Below are 11,795 nucleotides of genomic sequence, written 5' to 3'. Positions count from 1 at the left end.
AAAATGGATTGGGGGAAAAAGCCATACAAATGTTCTGCCATTTCGGTGCCACACTGAAAAAGCCATTGGTTCCAGCAGAATGAGATTTGAGTCTTCATTGGGGTGAGATGTTGCCAGCACTCTCAGGGGTTAGACAGTTGTGGGGTGACCTTTCTGCTTGATGATTGCAGCCACTGAATGGTGTTGACAAAGGGCATAGGAAAAGAATGCTTCTTACCAAAACCAAACTCCAAGTAAATTGAGAAGGAGAGCAATCCATGCCTCTGGTCTAATCCTTTAAAATCTTCTCTTTCAGAGAAATCATTTATGGCAGAAAAGTTTAAGTCAATTATTTTATTCTCAACTGTACCACAAGAAAAATGTTGTGTTTTTCCATCAGCCATTTTCCTGGTAATTCTTTCTCCTCTTGCATTTGACCTCTTGTTGTGGGTGTTACCTGAAATTCTGCCCTCCCTCCTCCCCATGTTCACTTCACTATTAACTTACTCCACCCCCTTATACTTGTGCAGAGCAAACAGCAGTCCTAGTTAACGTGAGATGCTCGTAATCATCTCCACCAAAGAAAAATAAGAAAAGTGTGTGTGTGTGGGGGGGGGGTGCTTTAAGGAGATGTTCTAGGAAGTTGCCCATTTGGGAGACTGCCTCTATCACTTCAGGAGGTTTTTTTAACAAATGTCTGATCAATGGATCCAAAATACTAAATCTCTCAGATTATTAAAATTATCTGCTATTAATGAAAACAAAAGGCAAATCCTACAGGAACATGTTCACAGTGTTCCAAATGGCTACTACCAAAAAATACACCCTTTCTTACTCCAAATGCTTTCTTTCACTGACATTTTTCCAAAGAAAGGAGAAGAATCAAAATTCAGCCATCTGTTTTGTTCAAATACATTTAAACCCAGCAACATTTATTAAACATTTATTAGACACACAGCATGGGCCTAGTCAATACAGTGGATGTGTAAGGACTAGGGCTCAAAACACAGGCTTTGGTGTTTGGTTTTCAATCTGGTTTCCATCACTGACTAGAGTTGCTGTAACAAATGACCACAAACTGGGTGGCTTCAAACAACATAAATTATTCTCTCACACTTCTGGAGGCCAGAAATCTGAAATCAAGGTATCAGCAGGGCTGGTTGCTTCGGAGGCTGAGGAGAAATCCATCCCATGCCTTTCTCCTAGCTTCTGGTGGTAGCCAGCAATCTTCGATGTTGCTGGTTTTCTAGACATGTCACCCCAGTCTCCGCCTCCATCTTCATATGGCCATCTCTGTGTGTGTCCCAAATCTTCCTCTGCTTTCTTCCATAAGGAGACCTATCATTGGATTTAGGGCCCACCCTAAGTCCAGGATGATCTCATCTCAAGATCCTTACCTTAATGATATCTGCAAAGACCCTATTTCTAAGTAAGGTCACATTCACAAGGACTGGGGGTTAGGGCGTGAACATGTCCTTTGGGGACCACTATTCAACCCACTATATCGGCTGTCACCTTGGTCAAGTTATATAAACTTTAAGCCTACATTCTCTTGACAATAAGGTGAGAATACTCACTATAACACTGTAGAATAATAATCAAGATTAAATAAGGTAATGTTTATGAACTGCTTAGGGTATTGCTTGGTTTAGAGTAAACACTCAGTAATTATTGGCTGCTGAAGTTGCAAGTAGTGCCATCATTTCACTACTAAGCACCCTGCGGGATTCAGAAATGACAAAGCCCAAATCTTTCTCCCTATAGTCTTATAAACTGAGAAGGGTGGATGTACATTGATTCCAGACCTTGCTTTGACTGGCTTTTTGTAAGTCACAAAGTCCTCGATATTATTAAACACACAGTTGCCTCAGCCCCCTGAGATTACAGCGGGCAGACTATAGGTTGATTCCTCGGGTGTCGATATGAAGACTGGCCTCTTTTTCTTTCCAAATCACCATGGTCTCCCATTCTATCTTCTAGAACCTCCCAAGGGAATAGCAAGTAAAAAAGATGTTGTTCTGGGATTTGAGAGGATGCTCGTTCTGAAGTTTTCCACACTGACAAATGAAGCATCATTTAAAACCCCTGGTCAGAAAGGCCACCTATGTGACACTCTGCAGAGACAGCCACAAGCAAAAACTCTCCAATAATCCAATAAACTCCTCGCTGTGGTTTCCTATTGCTCCTTTATAATTTGGCATATTGGAATGCATGCAGGTGCAATCTAAAGACTATATGCACAACTTATTCTTCTCACAATGTCAGCCACCACCAATAGAACTCAGCATTGTCACAAAATGAGAAGACATTTCAAAGGAATCAGTTGGCAACACATGGAATATTAATGAATAGAATATCCATCAGAGTTAGGCATTCAGAAACACACACACACACACACACACACACACACACACACACACACACAGATGAGAAGAACTGAGTGCAACAAAAACTTCTCACAGTACCATGGCTCTCAGTTACTGAAAAAAAACCCTGTGATTATTTTCAGTTGAATTTCCAACTTAGTTTTATAGTTTGTTTACCTATGGAACACAAATGCCTAGCGGAAAAGTACAAGTTTCACCCAAATCATTTAATGAGATATACATCCCCAAATAACTGGTTGGTAAGAGTCCCAAACCTTCGTTCCATTTACTTAGTAGTTTCGCATATTTAGTCAAAATAGTCAAACAGATTTGTGTATAGACATGACCATTAACATATATGTTAGTTAATTTTAATCAAACCTTTGAGGATGAATTTAAATGAACCCTAATGAAAAGGGTAATAATACCAGTTTAACAAAACAAGGAGTATGAACTGGGTAGGGAGGAAGTTTTCTGTGTGTTTAATTCTTAAGCAACAAGAACAGAAGTGAACAAACATCTAAGAAGACCATGCTGATGCACTGTGAGCTTTTTAAAATTTTATAGTAAAAGATCTTAGGAAGAAAAGAAAAATATTGTAATGCCTAAGATCCAAGGATGTGAAGAGAAGATCATAAACCATTTCTTTGTTCAGGTTTAGATACATCACTTTTTGTGTGTGAAGTCTGCTCTATTTGGAGCTGACAGGGTGAATTAGGGGGCCTACTGGTCTGGTGGTTACATGACCCTATGCAAAATGCAGATGGCAAAAGAAATCATTCCCCATATGCCCTGACTTGGATCATCCTCTGTGCTCTCTGCAGAAAGGGATTACTCTATCCAACTCTGTGGTCAGTGGTAAAATTGTTTGTTGAGCTGTCCCAAAGTACAGAGCCTGGCCTATTGATGAATTGATGACTCAAGGGGTTAAACACACTATTTGGTGTTTTCTTGCCAGGGAAAAGAAAATTAATGCTGAATTCAGATGGGCACATTATGGAAACTGAAATCTAAGATGGTAATAGAATGAGTGACTCCAACCCTGGAGTGACAGAATCATGAAATACAAGAAGAAATGACATTCTGGGAATCCAACTACACAGCCAGAAATGGACCTGTCACAACTTATATGTGTGAGGCCAACCTTCGCCCTGGTGCTTAAGGAGAAAGAAAACCTTGGCTATATGTTCCCTTTTGGAAAGTCACCCCAGCTTCACAGACATAGTTGTCCACTACTAAATCTTTTTGTAGAAAATAAAGCAGAAAAGGAGCACTGCACTGACTTCTAATTAAATGCTAAATGCATACCCAGAACCAAACAAAGTTGCATGCAGCATTTAAAACATTCAAAAAACAAACACTAAGCCATTTAACATACTTTTTCAAGGTGTTGGCCTTTTGGAAATCTTAGGGAATGTTATTATGAAAATCCAAATCAGAAGCATATGTAGCATCCACCTTTTTTTTTTTTTTTTTTTTTTTTTTACCAGACTCCGAAGATGCCCAGAATCTTTGAAGAGCACAATAGCAGAGAGGACTGGGCAGTGGAATGCAAAATGAAGTGGTTCTGCTTGTTCATGGGTCTGGGGTCTATGAAAAGGGCAGAAGATGATAGATGATGAAGGCACCAACTTTCTTCTCTGTCTTATCACATCCAAACTACCTGCTAGGTTTTAAGTTTGGTGTACAAACATCAATTTCGTTCTCCAGGAAATTCTGCCATCAGGAGCACTCCACACCTCCACTTGGAACTTCAGAAGATCACAGGTTTGCCACAGATACTTTAAATATCCCAAAAGGTGTAATGTCTTAGAAGTGCAAAGTCTAGGCTACCATGTATCAGTCTATTTCTCACATCCAGTTTCACCAGAGAGTCCTATTGACCTTTCCCCCATCATTTCCAAGATGAGTAAAGTTGGAGAAAATTATTCCTTTGGGGGGCCTGGAAAATTAAGGAAAAAAAATAATTAGAAGTTAAGTGAAATATCTGTAGAAAGGATAAAGGACATGAAGTACTTCACTACCAGAGATTTAAACTTTTCCAGAGATCAGTAGATCCCCAAATGAAATCCAAATCCAAGGCTACTTGACAATTCCATTTTAAAAATGTGATGACGGTTTACATCTTTGTCCACACTGAACATATGCCTTTTTGTTTCAAGGACTTTTTAGAAGAGAAGAGTGACACAAAATGCAACACCGACAAGGAATGAAAATTGCTTTGGACACTGCACTTTGGACATCCAAACCCAAGAGATGCCAGGCTCTGACACTCCATATTTCTTTCTTTGATCTGACTCTTCAAACGCAATCCATGTACTGGCAAATTTCCCTAGTGTCCCTGGTAAGCTTCAAAGTAAACCACTCGTTGGCCCCAGTATCTCTGCATTGGCTTTCCCCCATTGTTTTTATGTATGAAAAAGAAAGGAAAAAAAGAAAAGAAAAGAAAACGCAGTGGGCATTTTACATGTGGTTTTCATATTGTCCCTTAATCATTCAGTTTGAAAGTAAATGGAAGAGGAATGAGAAGTTAAAGTACTTGGGTTGGGGTGAGAGCTTCAGACTCCTAGAAGCCAACATTAATGTGTAGAGCATTTAATATAGTTCTGGAACATCTGCAGGGCAGCTGTCTTATGTAGACCTGGTTCACAATAACCTTTCATTACATGTCACCACAGAATGAGAAACAGACATGTGGGTGTTGGTGGTGTGTGTGTGTGTGCGCGCGCGTGCACGTGCACGTGCATGCATACGCGCATGTGTAATTTGTAGGAAATCTAACTGATGTGGTTTAAAATGAAAACAATGACAAGTAATTTGAACCTGTTTTAAAAATATGGTTATGAATACTCACCAGGGATATGCTGAGTAATTGAACTAATGACTCAAGAATGTTGTTTTTTTCTATATACGTTGAAAAACAGAAACTCAGTCAATTGTCTTTAAGGCAACATAAAAGAACGACATGATTCAAGTATTCAACCAAGTTGGAAAAGCTCAGCTTACCAGAAGGAGGAGCCTTTCTGCATGCCTGCTTAGGGTCACATGGAACATCTCAACACCTTTTCTCTCCCTCAGTCTTGTTCTCATTGTGAGCGGAGGCTCTCCACTCAAGAGTATATCTTGTGCTTTCATCCCTAAGTTCAAGCTGGTAGCCATTGAACTTGGCCACTTTTCCTGGTTCTTTATTCCTGATCACATGGCAAAGACAGTGCCCCATACACCCACCCTCTGCTTTTAGAATGATCAGAACCTTACTTTAACTGTGTTCTGTGGACATTTTCTGTGAGAGTTCATTCTTATTCTGTGAGAAGAGAGTATCATAGTCTGAGAAGTGTGGGAAATACCATATGAAACAAGATTCCTTACCACGGGACTTCTCAAAGTCTTTAATTTCCCAATGCATGTTATGCATCCAGGAGGGATAAAGCAGGTTTGGTCCAGTTGGATCTCTCCCTGGGGTCAGACAACACTTTTAAAACTCATAAAATCATCTTGTGCTTATTTTTTCCTACCACTCAAAATATTTGAAAGTTTGAGTCAGCCCTTCATAATGATAGGGCAGTGAATTTTATTCACCTCTGTAAAGCATCCTTCATCCTCTACTTAAAGGACATTATGGAAAAAATGAGAAGAAAGCAGTTCACCTACTTTTGAGGAATCTGAAATACGAATCCTTGATCCATTTCTGAAAATGTGCAATTCATTGCTATTTTGTTCATGATGATTCTTTTGGAGATTACTGTTATTTTTCTTTTATTCTTTTTTTTTATTCAACTGCTATTACTTGCTGTTATTAAAAAGTAAGAAAAATGTCTTTTGAAGGCTTCTCATTATCAGCTATGTCAAGAATGGCAGGGCATACCTAAGCAATGTCACCAAAATAAAAAGGAGAGATACAAATTTACTAAATACTTAGACTATGAGTCAATCAGGATTTGAGTGCCTTGAGTTGAACCAAGCAGGAGTGGAAATGACTAAAATTGAGGACATCAGGCTACTGATAGTAAATTACAGCTGGAAGTGAAATTAAACTCTTAAATTTAAGGTTTTTAACATTTGTTTTTGAGTGTGTGTGTGTGTGTGTGTGTGTGTGTGTGTGTGTATGTGTGTGTGTGCGTGCTATTGTGTAAAGGGCATAGGTTCGGAGGTAAGGCTTTCAGTGGATAAAGCACCAAACAAGCTGGAAAATTTTAGTAAAAGAAATGGAGAGTGGAAAGTGCATCCAGATGGAAAAATAGAAAATTAAAATTAAATTTAAAAACAACCTAAGGGATCCAAAGGTCTGCAAAAGGAATATTCTATGACTGGAGAACATGTTTAAGACATACGTAACTTCATCACTATGCAGATTGTACAATATTTCTTATGCAGCCCAATAAATGTGCCCAAAGATAGCATTTTAAGCTACACAGAAAATACCAAAGCCCAGACATATTTCAATGCCAGTCCCTGGGCAGGCTGGCCTTATGGCAAGATATTCTGGAATACCTGGTTGGCTGGCAGACTTTCCTTGACTGCAGGATTTTGGATCTCTTCAAACATTTATTTCAGCTTCTCTGATCCTTTCATACGGTAAAGAAGCAATCACAGAATACTGGCTTTATTTTTTGAAGCACTGGTTTTGATCCACCTCAGAGGAAATGGGGTGGGGGGGAGTAATGGGAGGAGGGAAGGAGAATAATGTGTTTCACAGCTTCAAATCAAACTCTTGGAAAAATGTCCAGAAAGCAATTCAAAATGAAAATATTTATTTTCTGGCTAAATAGCCAGTAGCTTTTTATTGCAAAATGGAAACAAACAGTGATGCTCATTTTACTAAAAAAGGGCAATCTACAAATAACCCAAATCCCAAAATAAAGGTATTGCCCAACAGCCTAGGACATGATTCACTAAGGTCTTGACTTCAGTTTCCTCAATGGTTACGGCACATAGATTGGAGTGGGCTGGAGTTGTGGTTGATAAAGAGTCTCAGATATTCTGAGTCTACACCATAGAAGGCCATGGCGAGTAGATCTGTGCCTTTCACTTTGTTTATTGGACAGATTCCCTCTCTCCCTTATAGTACCCTAGGATGCTAAAACCCATGTGCAAACCATGTACAGTGACAATAACAGCAGAAAGTCACTGGGTCAGTTCCTATGAAACTGTTCTGTTTAACGGCCAATAGCTTACAAAAAAAGACAGAGTGACAAATAAATACAAAGTCAATAAGACTTACAATAAGGAGATAGGAGTTGGCCAAGAGAAAGATAGGAATGATAATAGTATTCACTCATTCATTCATTTGATGATGTGTTGAATACCTACTGCACTGAGTACTGCAAATATAAAAAGAAGTAAAAAGCGATCACTTGGTGAGGAAGAAAGGAGTCAACAGATAGATCATTCAAAATGCTCATGTGTAAACACTGATACCTTACATCCAAATAGCAATTTAAAGGTTTCAGAGCCTTTCAGCCATATTGTCTCACTTGGTCCTTCAGATACAAATCAGGCAGGCAATATATGAGAATACAAAGTCAGAAAGGTTAAATTTCTTTCCAAACCTTTGCTGGTAAGGATGAGAATTGAAATTGAGCACTGGTCTTTTTTAACACCCTCTATCTGTGTAGAAAACTAAAAGTAGGTTAGTAGGAAGTCTTTTCAGGTTTAACCACTCCAGAAATAGCTGTCTCTCTAGATCCCATTATCTATAAGTTCTCTCTTGTCCATAAAGCTAAGCTGTAATGAATGGAATGATCCCAGACTATCTTAACTATACACTGGATGAAAGACTTTCTCAGAGCAAGCATATTGCCATGAGGAATTGGTCACAGTGCGTAGTATTAAAAATCCCATAAAGAATTCAGAAATCTAAATCATGAATGCTGTCCATTAATCCATCCACTGAAGTCATATTTACTTTATATTCCAAGTGCTCTTCCAGGCACAAGGGCTACAAAGTGATGAAGAAGATAGTCAAACTGTCTACTTCCATGAGGAGGAAATGATAATCAAGGCAACAAATGAGTAAGGTAGTTGCCATTACTGTAAGTGTTTTGAAAGACAATATACTGAGGTGATATGATGAAAAGTGGGGATGGGGAGGGCAGGATGTTAGATCAGATGGTGAGGGAAGGCCTCACTGAGAAACTGACATTTGAGCTGAGATATGAAGCTTCCAGCCTATAATCTGGGACAGAGCACTTTAGCCAGAAGGGGTAGCAAGGGCAAAGTCTTAGACTGGGAATGAGCTGAACATACCGCATGGCAAACAAGGGGTACCCGGTCCAAGACAAGGTTAGAGGCCAGCTCTGCTAGGGCCCTGATGACTGTGGTAAACAGATGGGATTCTTCCTAAGTGCAATGGGAATCCATTAGAGAATTTTAATTAGAGGAATATAGTTATCTAATTTCAGCAAGTTGATTGTGCTATGAATCCCAGAACCTCCAAATATAGGAAAAGATGCTCTTTAGGAAGCAGCTGGCTTATTATCTGCCTGATAAATGGAAATGTGTCTGAACAACTTGCACAAGCAAGGGGGGATGTTCACAGGTGCCACTCTGATGATAGAGCCTTGCTATTTATTTGTGGATCCCGGAGGTTTACAGTGTGGTCCTTGTATAAAAGATTTCAGGCAACTGTGGAGATTAAGTCTAAGGGTAGCCATCCTGGGCTCAGTCTGGCATTTATCACAGTCACAGTTACAGAGGCAAATTTATGAAGCTAAGTTAACACACAGCAGGAGCATCCAGGCATTGTTGCTGGAATTGCCTCTTCCATGTTGTCTCCCAGGAAACAGCTTCGGTGACCCAATCCTTTTCTCCATTTCTAATTTCCGCCATCAATGGCTAGTGATTATCTAAATGGGATTTCTCAAGTATGTCTTCAGTGTATTGAGGATGAAATAGCAGGCATAAAGCATTTTTTAAGCATGAACTACCTTCTGTATAATAATCAACTATCTCACTCATTCAGCCTGTCATCTGTTACCCCTAAGCAGTTCCATATGCATTAATTTGTATTTGAGATACAAGACTGTTCAGCTGTAGCATCCATTTGGTAACAGCAGGCACATGTTTCAAACATGCTTAATGTTATTGCCCTATAATGTCTGGCCACAGAGCATTCCTTTCTAAGGGTACAATGCTCTTTGTGAATACCACCTCATTAATCCTGGGAGAGGCAGTGACAATCACTCTCCCCACATTTTACCAGTAAGAAAACAGAACCACTGAGATTCAAAGTGAGCCAAGATGATGTGCAACTACTTAATGGCAGGCTGGTGGATGAATTCCTGGTTCTACTTGAGGTGATGCCTTTACATCCTGCCCCACCCACCTTAGACCAACATGTCAAGCACTAACAGATTAACTACCTAATATCCATCCTTAATCTTTAGATCCTGGAGCCGTTCAACCCTCCAGAGTCTGTTCAAGGCACTACCATTTCAGAAACTCCTTTCTTTATCAGGCAGGTTTCACTGCATTGAGGCTTGAGCTCTAGTTTCCAACCACATTCACAAATAATAGGCACAGTCATGGAGGCTCTGAATTCAAGGCTATGGACTCTCTTCAGCATTTTTGTGGCTGTCTTGGACACTCCCAGGGCTCTGGATGGACCAGGCATGTTGACTTAGCATAAGTCTCAGCTTTTTAAAACTATTCAAAACAGCCCTGTAAAACTTAGAATTGGCCCATGACTTGGGTTATTTTAATTAATGTTGGGTTTTTAGTGAGTTCTGTTTGTTAGCGTTTTGCAATTCTAGAATTCCGTTACTTTATGTCTCAAAATGAAGTTAAATTTTAAGAGATTCTTTCCAGTCTTGAATGTCCTAAATATTACGTTGATGTCTGTGGTGCCAAATTTTTAGCATGACTTTTTTCAGGTTTTGATGAAGCTCATGATGACAGCTATCTTTTGTAGCTTGTGGAAAAGCAAAAGAAATACACACAGAAGACATCTGATCTGAAATTATTTGGTGGGTAACTATGAATCTGATATCTGTGAGAAGAAAGCCACTTTCATGTATATTCCAATTATCTTCAGGTTGTTTTTTCCATCATTTTGTAGCATTACCGTATCTCTAACGCCACCGGTGATTTTTTTTTTTTTCAGTAAGAGAAACAATTGGAAATCTCTATGTTGAACAAAAGTGATGAAAACCAATGAATCAGTCAAATAAATCTTCCCTCTTGTTCTTCTCTAGTCCTTAAGAAATAAATATCTACGACATTTCTCAATCTACCCAACCATTTGGGCTTATGAACAGACAAAAAAAATCATTTGTCCCTTATCACAGAAGTCCTGTTGGCATTGTTCCAAAGCCACAGGCATATCCTTATTTGAGTGTTCCACTTTTATAGCATTAATCATTGAGCTACAAAAGAACCACCTGATGGGGGCGCCTGGGTGGCTCTGTCAGTTAAGCGTCCGACTTCGGCTCAGGTCATGATCTCACGGCTCGTGGGTTCGAGGCCTGCGTCGGGCTCTGTGCTGACAGCTCAGAGCCTGGAGCCTGCTTCTGCTTCTGTGTCTGCCTCTCTCTCTGCCCCTAACCCACTCACATTCTGTCTCTCTCTCAAAAATAAATAAACATTACAAAAAATTAAAAAAAAAAAAAAGAACCACTTGATGCTACTGCCTGAATTCTAGTACTTCAATGCTGTGCACAAATACTTACAAATGTTCAACCCTTTGCATGTACATTACTCTTTGAAAATACTCAGGATAGTCTTAAGCTAAGGAAGGAGTAGACAGAGGTGAGATGACCTTGTTGTAGTCTCATACATGTGCTTGTTCATAGCAAAATAGAAACAATAAAATTGGACTCTATACCCAGGTCTTGTTTCTTCCAGAACCTTTGAACTTGTTAGCTCCAGACTTACTAGCTGCCTGTCATGTTGCCTAGAGCACAGAATGACCATGACCAATACATGTTGACCTTCTTAGAAGTCTCTTCAGGGGATGCCGGCTAACTGTGTTCAGGAAAAAGGATTCATTTGAGGATGCAGGAATCCTCTCTCTCTCTTTACATTTACCTGTTCCCATTCTACTTTCCACAAAACATTCAGGGTGTTCAGATGGCTGAGTGTTAAAGGTGGTCATGCTCAGGCCTAGCTTTATTCCCAGATAATACAGGGGGTTCCTAAAAGCATTTATTCTACCAGATTCTTAACACTTAAGATTCATAAAAATGGAACAAAATCTCATATCCACACTGTGTAGTGAGTCTTAAAATGTGACTTCCTTGGAAAAAGGAAATCTGTGATTTAAAGTCAAACAAAAATGTAAGTAGCTAATATCAGAGATAATGGGAATTGGGGTCAGAAAATCTGAGTTCAAGCCTCACTCTACCATTTTCCAGGTGTGTGCATCTGGACAGGTTATGTGTCCTGTATCTTTAGGTTCTTTGCAAAAAATACAAAAGAGTAATCTTCTCAGAGATTTTACCAGAATTAAAAAGA

The 11,795-nt window shown here is 39.4% G+C and overlaps 1 long non-coding RNA gene across 1 annotated transcript; it reads right to left on the bottom strand.

The window, feature by feature from the left end:
* Positions 1-890: 890 nt before the first annotated feature.
* Positions 891-6,007, bottom strand: LOC123385984. The gene is made up of 2 exons (XR_006599327.1): positions 5,715-6,007; positions 891-4,287 (listed from the first exon to the last, which is right to left on the bottom strand). It is a non-coding gene; the product is annotated as an uncharacterized LOC123385984 (long non-coding RNA).
* Between the last annotated feature and the right edge of the window lie 5,788 nt (positions 6,008-11,795).

Source organism: Felis catus, chromosome B3 (genome assembly GCF_018350175.1).
Source record: "Felis catus isolate Fca126 chromosome B3, F.catus_Fca126_mat1.0, whole genome shotgun sequence".
Taxonomy (NCBI): Eukaryota; Metazoa; Chordata; class Mammalia; order Carnivora; family Felidae; genus Felis; species Felis catus.
Note: the sequence above shows the minus strand (reverse complement) of the source record. Positions and strands in the feature narration are given on the sequence as shown.